The sequence below is a fragment of the Peromyscus maniculatus genome, chromosome 2, assembly GCF_049852395.1.
Source record: "Peromyscus maniculatus bairdii isolate BWxNUB_F1_BW_parent chromosome 2, HU_Pman_BW_mat_3.1, whole genome shotgun sequence".
Taxonomy (NCBI): Eukaryota; Metazoa; Chordata; class Mammalia; order Rodentia; family Cricetidae; genus Peromyscus; species Peromyscus maniculatus.
The window spans coordinates 63,343,693-63,356,103 of record NC_134853.1 but is presented as its reverse complement, the minus strand read 5'-3'; positions in this window follow the sequence as shown (position 1 = coordinate 63,356,103).

Genomic DNA, 12,411 nt, shown 5'->3' with positions numbered 1-12,411 from the left:
ATGCTTGCATGATTAACTAAATATTTAATATTATAGTATCTTTTTCAAGTATGGTTTAGCTTGATTTAGTTTAGATTAAAACTTTTGTGTGTGTTTTATAAATATATGCATTTCTGCTACTCTAAGGTTGTTGCTTGGATGGCATTCTTGCTATCCATTTACATGAAAACTACATAAGTCTTTCTGAAGTTTATAACTTGTGAATAGCACATTATGGAATTATATATTTTGTATTCTATTTTCATGATTAGAATTCTAATTGCATTTTAATTTATTTACTTAAATTAAGTAGGTAGTTTATAAATACTATTTTTATAGTTCTTCAAATATTTTTCATTGATTTTCTTAGTGACTCATAAAGAGAAAATACACATCATTTCATTTCTTTTATTTTTAAGATCACAGTTACATCATCTATCACTTTCATTTCTTCCCTCGAAACATTCACATATACCTTTCCTTGGTGATTTAAAATTCACGGATTTTTTTATTAGTTGTTTTACATGCATGTGTATATATATTCATGTATGGGTGTGTGTGTGTGTGTGTGTGTGTGTGTGTGTGTGTGTGTGTAACTTGCGCAGTCTGTATAATATTATTTGCATGTATGCTTTCAAGGCAAGCCATTTGACATTGAACAATCAATATATGTGTTTTCCCTGATGAAGATCTCAGCAAAATGATTCTTTTAGTCTTAGCATTCCTTAGTTTCCTGTAGTTATTTGTGTATGGTTGAGGACTTTTTGAAGCTTTACTCAGCCAGTTTATCATTTCTCTTACCGCTGTCATTGTCTAACTTATGTTTAGACAGTCATGCTGATGAAACTTTATGACTATTACCTGGCACAGTAATAACATGACATTGTCTTAAGGCAAACTCCCTTGTCCTCTGATTATTCAGCAATTTTTTTCTGAGCCTTAGTTGGTGGGAAAATGGAACCCTCATTTACTGCTGGAGAGAATGAACATTTGTGAGCCAGTATAGAAGTCAGTGTGTAGACTTCTCAAAAACCTAAAAATAAATTTACTGTATGACCCAACTTTACTACTGCTGTGTATTTCCAAAGAACTCAATATCATGTGCTGTAGATATTTGCTCACCCATGTTCATTGTTGCTGTGGCCACAATAGTTCTGACGCTTTTACCTAATTCTTTACCAATAAAAACTTGGGAGTCAGATATCAGGATAAGAAACTGAAGGATCAGAGAAGCTACAGAAAAGTGACCAGTCATCTCCTTTCTTTCTCCTTCCTCCATCTAAAAGGGCAAGATCTCCCCTATGTCCCACCTTACTACTTCCTGTTTTTCTATCCTCAGCTCTCTAAAACCTCTATGGTTAATTTTCTTGTGGCTAGCTCTGCTCTCTGATTCAAAACAAACTTTATTTTCAATATTGGGATCACCAGAATGCAATCAAAATATCACACAATATTACTTCCCTTTTGTCTAAATAAAATTGGAAGCTTTTGTACCTAAGTCTTTCTACTTTAGTTTGTATTGCCAACCTAAAACTTTTTTAGACCTCAACATTTTCTTAGATAAAGAATTTAAGCTTTTATGTCTCTCAGCCTTATATACTTTACACCTTTTTGTTAGTATATTTTCTAAAACTGCTAACAGGGAAAACTATAACTATCTAGTCTTCAACTCCATCAGAGATCCAAGAAGGATATAATATTACTTGAGCAAACAGGAAGTGCAGAGCAAACAATTTCCAAAACTATAAAAATGAAAAAAAAAAAAAAAAAGCAGCTGGCTGTCTTGACAATCACCCAAAGTTTCTCTGTAATGTAGGGGCATCCATCTTCAGCCTGTAGGCCTAGGGTATCTCACATACTTTTCTGTGAAGCAAGAATTTTGAAGGACTCCCCTACCTTCTCTTGGCATCACTTTCTTTGGTGTCCTACTTGTCCAGTTTTGACAGCATACTGTCAGAAGTTGAGGCAAGTGGAGTTTCTTGCCCAGTGGCTAACTTTTGCCACAATTAATAAACTCCATATGGAGGTCCTTCAATGTACATCATCGACTCTGAAATGGATTTGTGCTGCCAGAAGCAGACATGTCTCATTGTCATGAAAAGCCTGATGTTATTAAAACATCTTAAATGCCATATTCTGTAGATCTCTGAAGTGTTTCAAGACCACCTGTCTATAAAGAATATATCTGTTTGACCTTGAAAACATACCTAACATGACTATGAGTTTGATTGTTATAGGTGACTAACTAACTACACCTATATTTCTTTATTATCCAAAATAGATTGTAATAATAGCTTTCAAAGACTAGATATTTACATTGCATTGTTAAATGAGCTGCATGGGTACATTACCTTAATCAAGAGTAGAAATGTATTGTATGCTCTAACAAAAATAACCTTAAATCTGTATCAATATACATAAAAATTTTAAACAAGAGTAGAAACATATATATGGTATAGCAAATATAACTTTTAATTTATATCAATATATAAAAATCCATGCCAATGGAAAATATTTAAGACAAGTAGCTGCTTTTATAGTTTGAAAGTAGATTCAATAATCTAACTTTTATCCTGATTTCTATATCCCCTTTTTTTTCTTTTTTGAATGAGATCCCTGAATCTAACCTCCTTTATTCAGTGTTTTTTTTTTCTGACCATTACTAATAATATCTTATAACCAACCCCCCTAAATGATGACAAATATCCATAACCCACTAAATGATCAAAAACCACTCACCCCACCACTTGGGAATGTGAATGTCATGTTCTATAGATTGTTTCTTGCTATCTGGGGGTGATGGCTTCTCCAGAGTCTCTGAGAAAATTGAAATAATGGTCAAGTCCTGGGAGAGTTATCTATATCAATTTTGCCAGTCTCTGTGTAATGAGAAAGTGTAGGGCTTATCTGAAATTTTGGCTGGAGTAGTGCATGAGGCTGCACCATCTCAGCTAGGCACCTTGAAATTGTCCTGAGAAGTTTGTAGTCCAAAGCTGATCTTTGGGTGGTATTTGTTAACTTAGTGGTGTTACCACAATTCAGGTGGAATTCTTGTTGTGGGGCTCCATTATCATTTTGGAGACTTCAAAGGTCTCTGTTAGGAATGGTCATGGTCTACTGCAGAAAAATTAAACATCTTAAATGTCTTATGCAGCAGATTTCAGAGAGGTTAAAAGACCAGAATTTAAGTATTTCTGAAGTACATGAACTTAAATCATAGTTACCTGATAGAGACTCAAGCCCAAAATGATATACAGTAAGTTAGATTAAGTTTTCTAGAATTAGCATTCTAGTACTCTATACAACCATTAATAGCCCAATAAAAAGTTTAAATGCACACACACACATGCACGCACACACACACACATGTATATATATATATATATGTATATATACATATATATCGTATAAATTTTAGATAATATTTATATGTTTGAAAATGCTTCAAAAAGACTTAATGCCTGTTGTGAAAATCCATACTGCAATGGATGACAGAACAGCTTCATTTGATAAAACAAAAATTTCAGGAAAGACAATAGACAAGTATTTTTGCAAACTTCTTCTTTTTTTTTTTGGTTTTTTGAGACAGGGTTTCTCTGTGTAGCTTTGCGCTTTTCCTGTGGACTCACTTTGTAGTCCAGGCTGGCCTTGAACTCACAGAGATCCGCCTGTCTCTGCCTCCCGAGTTCTGGGATTAAAGGCATGCGCCACCACCGCCTGGCTTTTGGCAAACTACTTTAACCAAAGTTAAAAAAATGCAAATAAATAGCATTGAAATTTATGGTTTGGTAGACACAAGAGCAGATGTAACAATAATTGCACCAAAATTTTGGCATATAAATTGGTCTCTTCACGAGGTAAATATTCACCTTCTAATGATTGTAACTTTATCTCAGGCAAATCAAAGTTCAAGATGGCTCAAATGTATAGGACCAGAAGGACAACATGGAAAATTAAAATCATATATGGCTAACATAGCAATGAATTTATGGGAACATTATTTGTTACAGCAATGGAAAGCACAAATTAACATTTCTCCAATCTCATAAACAAACCATAAGCTAACATATGCTTCTGAGAAAAAGAGTAAAAGGTATTATCAAGAACAATTACTGATGTTTTAGGTTGTATATAAGCAGGGTACAACAGCTGCTAGTCTTTCAAAGAAAGCAACAGCTCTATTCTTAAAATGGTTATGAACCTGTTTGGGTGCAACAATGGCCTTTGACATTAGAACAATTACAGTGATAAGAACAGCGGGTACAAGATAAGCTAAATGCTCAACATAGTGAAGAATTGACCAGTCCTTGGAAATAGTCTATATTTGTCGTTAAAAAGAAATCTAAAACATGGAGAACTGTAAAGAGCACATTGGCTGAATCTCCTTATTAATAGCTCTTAGATCTCTTACATGCAAGTGGATGGAACTATAAAAAGAAATATTGAGTAATGTAACCCAGACCCAAAAAGGAAAAAAATGTCATATGTTCTTTCATCAGAGACTCACAGCTGAAAATCTTCAGATGTGAATACATATCCTTGAGAAACTTTAGATGCAAGGTAATTAAATGTGATCATGCAAGGGTCAGGGAAGGCAGGAGTGATACAAGAGGAATAGTGGAACATAAGTGATCTGATCTGGGAAATGGGAAAATGTAAACAGAGTGGAGTTTCTGTCTCACTAGCACCTCCCATATATCCAGCAGCTGCTTCTCAAATTATCACACAGTAACTTGTATTAATTATAAATGCTTGGCCAGTATCTCAGGCTTATTACTAACTAGCTCTTACACTTAAGGTAACCCACAATTCTTATCTATGCTTAGCCACATGGTTTAGTACCTTTTCTCAGTATGGGATTCTTATCTTGTTACCACTGTGTGGCTGGCAACTCCTGACTCTGTGTTTCCTCTTTCCAACATTCTTAGTTTGGTTGACTGCCTATACTTTCTGCCTGGATACTGGCCAATCGGTGTTTATGGGTTTTTTTTTTTTTGTTGTTGTTGTTTTGTTTTGTTTTGTTTTGTTTTTAAATTCAGTAGCAAATCTTTTCATTGTACCAGAGGATTATAACACAACAGGTAAAACAGAGGAAAGTGTTCTCATTAGGGATGTGGGAGACTGATAAATAGAGAATAAGAAGGAAAGTAATAAATAAGGGAAGTAAATAAATAAGAAATAAGGAAAAATAAAAACACAGTACAGATGTCTGAAAAAAATATGGAATTATACTATAAACAATAAACATCTTTATTTAGTATAATGTGTTTCCTATTATAATTAGAATAATTTGGTTCTGTTACGGTTCATTCATATCCATCTGCATTCTGTATGTCACAATATTATACATTTTAAAACTGTGTATATTAATTAATCAACACAATATTATGCTCATTGTCTTAAATAATTCAAAAAGCTTTCACAATACATAAATGTTTACTCTGTCACTATACCTGTTACTTGTTATGGATTGAAGTTCTTGGTTGATGTACATAATCAAGGCAAAATATTCTTCACTTATCCCTCCATTGAGCTTTCATCAAAACTAATTTGTAATTTGCTATATGTCATGGATGTGCAGTTCTGTTGTATATTAATTGTTTTCTAGCACTGATTTAAGAATTCTTTTTACTCCAGTGCTAGACAGATGGCTCAGTGAATGAGCCTACTTGTTCCCAGGCCTGATGATTTGAGGTCAATTCCCAAGGTATCCTTGGTAGAAACAAAGAATCAATACCTGCAAATTTTCCTCTGACCTCCACACATGAGCAAAGACATGAGCTCACGCATGCACCTCCAAAATAAACAAAATATAAAAAAAATTTAAACAACATTTAAAAGTAAACAATGCACAATAGATATAACTGGGGTGAACGAATCTATTATTTTACCTGATTAACAAGTACTTTTCCTTTATTGTTTTTTGCCCTCTCAACCCAATACTATAGCTTCTCATATATTTAAATTGTGTGTGTGTGTGTGTGTGTGTGTGTGTGTGTGTGTGTATGTGTGTGTGTGTGTGTATGTGTGTTGTGTGTGCTTTGGGTTTTAGAAAGTTTTACTTCATGAGTTGTTCACTTTTGGCAATTTGATTCAAAGATCTATCCCTAAGCAATTTGTGTGCCTTTATCCATATATAGTGATATCAATACTTCATTCATTTTTTAAATATTTTTACTGTTTTTTAACAATACAGGGGTTTGAGGTGATGATTCCTTACACACAAAACATATTTGTTTATATGCATTCAACATATATTTCTTTCTCCCTCCTTCTGTCCTCTCTTTCTTCGCTATGTTTATGTCATCACCTTTCCCTCTATTAAATGAATAAGAGAAAATATATACCATTTGTCCTTTAATTAAATCTGACTGATCTCTAAGCAAGGTCAGATCACATGACCCTCATTCCCAAACATCCCAGTTACAGCATTGTTTTCATGATCTTGGAAGTACAGGGACTCACTTCAGCAGCACCAACTCCCAGTACACAACTCAAGTATCTTGGAAGTACAGGGACTCACTTCAGCAGCACCAACTCCCAGTACACAACTCAAGTATCTTGGAAGTACAGGGACTCACTTCAGCAGCACCAACTCCCAGTACACAACTCAAGTATCATTTGTGCTAAGAGTGTAGGATTTCAAAGTGTCACATCCATTACCTTTTTTTTACCTATACCTCCATTGAGTAGGAACTTCCCTTCTTCCTAGGATGCCCTGTAACCCTCTTGTTAGGACTTTCGGTTGACTTACAAGTCTGGGTTTCACATGACAAAAACAGGTACTTCTATACCTTATCACAACTCTACATCACCATACAGCTGTAGACCTGCTGTTTCAGTTCAGTTTCATAAATACACAGGGAATTTTTGGCTGTCTCTAACCAGCATCTTCCTCCTAACTCAGGTATTATTTTTTCCAATTTCTTAATCTTTGATATCACTACAGCATATGATTTAACTGTGATTTGCAAAATAGGTGCATATTTGCAATGATATAAGAAAGTAATTGTTTTAGTATTTATAAATGAATTTCTCCTACTTCTGCTGAGGTTGACATAACATCTGACTTTTTATAATCAAGTATTGAACAAGAATCTCTCAAAATGGACAACACAGAGAAATATGATCAGTACCTAGCAACATATTGAAACACTGACTTAATCAAAAATCTTGAACATGCCAACGACTCCCAGTTCACATTACAATACCATCTTATCATGACAATAAGTGGAGATATTTTACGTTTACTTATAAATGAAGATAATAAATACAATATTATAGTGAGTTTTATTATTTTCAAACTGCTCATTTGTTGTAAAATTCTTTCATTATTATAAAATACTCTAATGTTAATAGTTTCAAGATTTAAATTTAATTTAAATTATATTTATTCTTTACACTCTTTGTGAGGGGTCCACTTTTTTTAATTTTATAATATGTTTTATTATTTGAAAACAATTTTTGTATTAAAATATGTATTGATTATATTCTTCCCCTCCCTCACATACAAGCTTTGTGCCACCATTGCTGTAGCATATCATGCAGTTACGTACAACATTGTATAAAAGAGCTTCATGGCTGGCTCTGTGTTTATGTTTCTTCTTTGATAGCATGCAGAGTACCACTTTAAACCAAAGACTCTGGAATGTATAGGTGAAGGCTGAATATAGGCACCCGTGTGACAGCAGTAGGCCTCCTATATACAAATGACAAATACTCTGAGAAACAAATCAGGGGAATATCACCTTTCATAATAGCATCAAATAATATAAAATGCCTTGGGACCTGTCTTACTAAGCAAGTGAAAAACTTGTATGGTAAAAACTTAAAGTCATTGAAGAAAGAAATTGAAAGAGATATTAGAAGATGAAAAAAATGCTGATGCTAATGGATAGGAAGGATTAATATAGTAAAAATGGCCATCCTGCCAAAAGCAATCTACAGATTGAATGCAATTCCTATAAAAATTAAAAATAAAATTATTCACACATCTTATAAGAGCAATTTTCGGCTTCATCTGGAAACACAAAAATCCCAGTAGAGCTGAAACAACACTGAATAATAAAAAGAATTGCTAGAGTTAACAGCATCTCTGATTACAAGATTTACTACCGAGCTATAATAATCAATAACAGCATGGTATTGTTGCAAAAACAGACTCATTGATCAATGACATCAATTTGAGGACCCTGAGATAAGACCACACACCTATAGACACCTGAGTTTTGATGAAAAGTCCACAAACACATACTAGAAAAAGCATCTTCAACAAATGTTGCTGGTCAAACATGGTGACTGTATGTAGAAGAATCTAAAAAGATCCATTCTTATTACCTGCATAAAACCTCAACTCCCAATGTATCAACACTCCAATATAAAATCAGATACATGGAACCTGACAGAAGAGAAAGTAGATATTATCTTTGAATTCTTTGACCCAGGAAAAGAATTACTGAACACTGAACAGAACATAATTAGCACAGGAAAGATTAAAAAGTATCCTTAATACTTACATTTACTTAAGTTTTAATTGTATGTATAAACTACATTTTATTTTAACTCAATTAGGATTTATAATTTTTGTTTTTAAGTAAACTTAGAAAAATGTATCTTTTCTCCAACTTCTCAATATATTCATATATTTTACTATGGAAACAACAACCAAATAACACATTATAATGCCTACATTAATCTTTTAACATTTTACTATTTTAATATATAACTAATTATTTACCCTACATTAATCTTTAACATTTTCCCTTATTATATTTAGTTTGCTTACTATTCACTTGCTGATTGTTCCTGTTAACACTATATTTCAAAGTCCTATTGAGTATAAGTTATTCTGTAGTGCTCTGGATATTTACTGTTTTATATATCACTTTTATAAACTCAATTTATTTTAAATAATTATATTCACTTTATTTGTTTTAGTTTTTGTCTTTCACCATGAGCTTTATTAAATGTTTTATAACCTTCAGCTGAGGTTGTAGCTCAATGTTAGAACACCTCACTAGACAGCTCGGGGTCTCAGTTTACTCTCCAGTGCTGGGAATTAGTGAGATTTATAACCATAAGTTATCATTTAAGTTTTTCAGCAGAAGAAAGTCAAAACTTGTATGTAGGTATGCTTTATTTGTGGGTGAGCAGAATGTGAATCCTCACTGTAATAATTATAGTATAAAGATTGATGATTTCATTTTGGACAGTTTCTACAAACAAGAATTCACTCACAAAGCATCTTCATTAGTATTGAATCTCTTCTAGATTCTATGGGGTTGATATTTTCAGACACAAATGAAGAAATGACTTTGTAAGTATTAGCCCTGAATATTGTTGTTTAAGACAGCCAAAATTCTGCAGCATCTCCAATAAATATCTCAAGAAAATGAATCTATTCTTTTACTACACTGAGAATTGGAAGATGTAAGAAAAATAAATATTTCTCATAAAACAGTATCCTCAAATATTTTCAGTCCTATTTCAGCCACAAAAATCCTGTGAGTGTTCCTTCATATCCCTAAGTATATAGGGTTTATTAGGGTGTGTAAAAATCCTAGTAAGAGGAAGCTTTACTACCCAGTGCTCTATCAAACTTCACAGTGGAATATGCATGTATTGATGTATTTACCCATGTCTAATGCTCTTGTCACTTCTCCACTTGGGTTAATACTATTATTTTAATTTATTTGTTCTTTCATGTTCAAGTCCCTTTATTTTTTATTGTTATATTCTGTGGTTGATTTTCTGAAAGCAACAATCAATATGTGCTCATTTTCCATGTCTGTGTTTTGCATTTAAAATTTCTTAAATAAATATTATTTACAGCTAAAGTGTATTCACTTTTAATAATGTAAAATGTTTTACATAGGTTTTGATGTTTTATAATAATATTTTAAGATTCCATGTTTTATTTTACACAAAATGATCAATCCCTGTAATATTGTGGATGTGATAAAAAAAATCACTTGTAGGTTTTGTTTGAGTACAATAGCAACCCACAGGAAACCAAGGAAATCTTCTCAGGATGGGAACACTGAAAAGTCTCACCAGTAATATTTTGTTTTTAAGTCTTTATATAATTATCAGTGAAGGTAACATACCACATTGCTGCCTGATGAAACTATCACATAATGTTGTGAAGTCCCATTAGGATGGTATGTAGGAGATGTACCTCTTGATTGATCAAGAGCTCATACAAGTTCCTATTTCTGCATTAAAGCATGGCAGCACGTACCTGTGATTTGCTAAGGAGCTCGCCATCATCATGTAACTTAGAAGTTGTTTCTGCATGTGAGGATAGAAACAATTCATCGTGGCTGGTATGGATATTTCTGGTGAACCACAGTCTAAAATTCTTCAATAAAATGTAATTATTGATCAGATCATGTCAGCCACTACTATGTAAAATAAACTATTTTGTTTAGAATGTAATAAATATTGTCTGTATTTTCCTTAGAAATATAAAAATTGATTAAAAATACCAAAAATAACTGTGAAGGAGTTATTATTCTTTAAACCCACAACTTTGTTCAAAATTTGTACACATATTAATTCACATTAGTCAATAATATAAAGATACTAATTATTTTACAGTTTTAAATCGCTGTGTGTGATGACTTTCATATATGAGTGCTTACTAACTCATATTAATTAGTGGCACAAACAGTGAAATTGTCTAGCCCTATAACAAGTAGATATTTTAAAAAAGTGAACATTTCTGATTATAAATTGAGGTATTTATTTTGATGATATTGGTCAAAATTTAAAGTAGAATAAAACTTTACATTTTTAAATATACAGATTTTTATATATTACTTTCAAAGTCCTGCTTCTAATTGAGTTTCTGAGCATTCAGTGCTGACTGAAAGCTTGTTTAGTTACTGACTAGCTTAGGCTTCAGGCACCATAGAGCATCCATAATAAGCCTGCTGAGGAATGAGAGAAGGTTGGAATTTGGGTAGAAGTAGTTGGACATTTTTTTAATTCTGTGTTCCCGGGAAAATGCATATTAACACTCAGTCATCCCCGAAAATTAAAGCAGTAAAAAAAGCAAGAACAAAATCAGTTAATTGGATAAAAGACAAGTTGTTGTTTCCTAAAGGAAATGCTTATATTGGTAGGCAACTAATTGGATTCTATTTCAGGTGTCTGAAATACAGACAGTAATTTAGATCTAGCATTTTCCATCTGAGAACTACATTAGACACTGCGTTCTGTTATTTGGTTCAGTAAGATCATGACGAGGAACAACCAAATGAGAATAATCAACTTCAGAAGACAGACTTATGGTTCCAATTTGGACATAATAAGTCCTTTCACATCTTACGATCTTAGAGGCTAAATATTATATGACTAATTACATGGTTATGATTTTTCATATAATATATGACATGAATTATTTTTGTATAAAAGCTATACAACAAAAGGTATATTATAATGTAATCATAAACAATATATTATAAAATAGTACCATAATTTTACAGTTTCTCACATAAAGCAGACAGGGTATGTGAAGATTTGGCATAAACAGCAAGGGAAATGACTTGATATTTCATTCACATCTCAGATTTCACAGGCTTAAGTGGAAAATATTCCATTAGGGGAAGAAAATAGATATCTGCTGTTTATATGAAAGAGAAGTAATTTTAAACAACATGGATTTTCTTCATGATTTAGATAACTTTAGCTTTACGAACAGAATATATGTTCTAAAGTAAGATATTGATTAAAATTTAAGCATCTTCTTTAAAGTTTCACTTTCTTCAAATATTGTTCTTCATTAATTTTTGAATTTATATTTCAGAATTTTGAAAATTTTTTTCTTCTTTTCAAGGAATATAGAAATAAGAAGTAGGTTCCTGTATAATGTCCATTCTGACTTGAATTATGAGATATGAGTGTTTCATAGCAATTATTATGTAAAATTGTCTTATTTTGCACAAAAAGTAAATATTTTAGAAACTAACATTAGTGCTGGTTCTTGGCTATACAATCAAAACAAAAATAAGATAGAATAAGCTCAGGCAAACATTGTATGGAGACTTGCATGCCTAGGAATGGCAGCAAAGTCAATGAGTGAACCTCTGTGTTCAGTAATAGAGAAAGAAATAACCTTTGGTCTAATCTACCCTGGAAGATTCTCCTTAACAAATACAGGTCAAAGAACAGCTCTAGTAATGTCATAGGATGTCTCTTACTGGAGCTTGAAGGAAGTAATCAAGAGGTAAATGAATGCATAAGGAATGATTTAAATTATAACATAATCAAGATATAAGTAAACTTCATGAGCTTTAGAGACACTGATGAATTACATGGATCAAATATACCAGAAGATTTAATTTTCAAAGGAGCTAGAATTGTGGTAAGATATATGGAGCTGAAGGGTGATTTATAAAGTATTCAATGGGGCCAAACTCTTATACTACT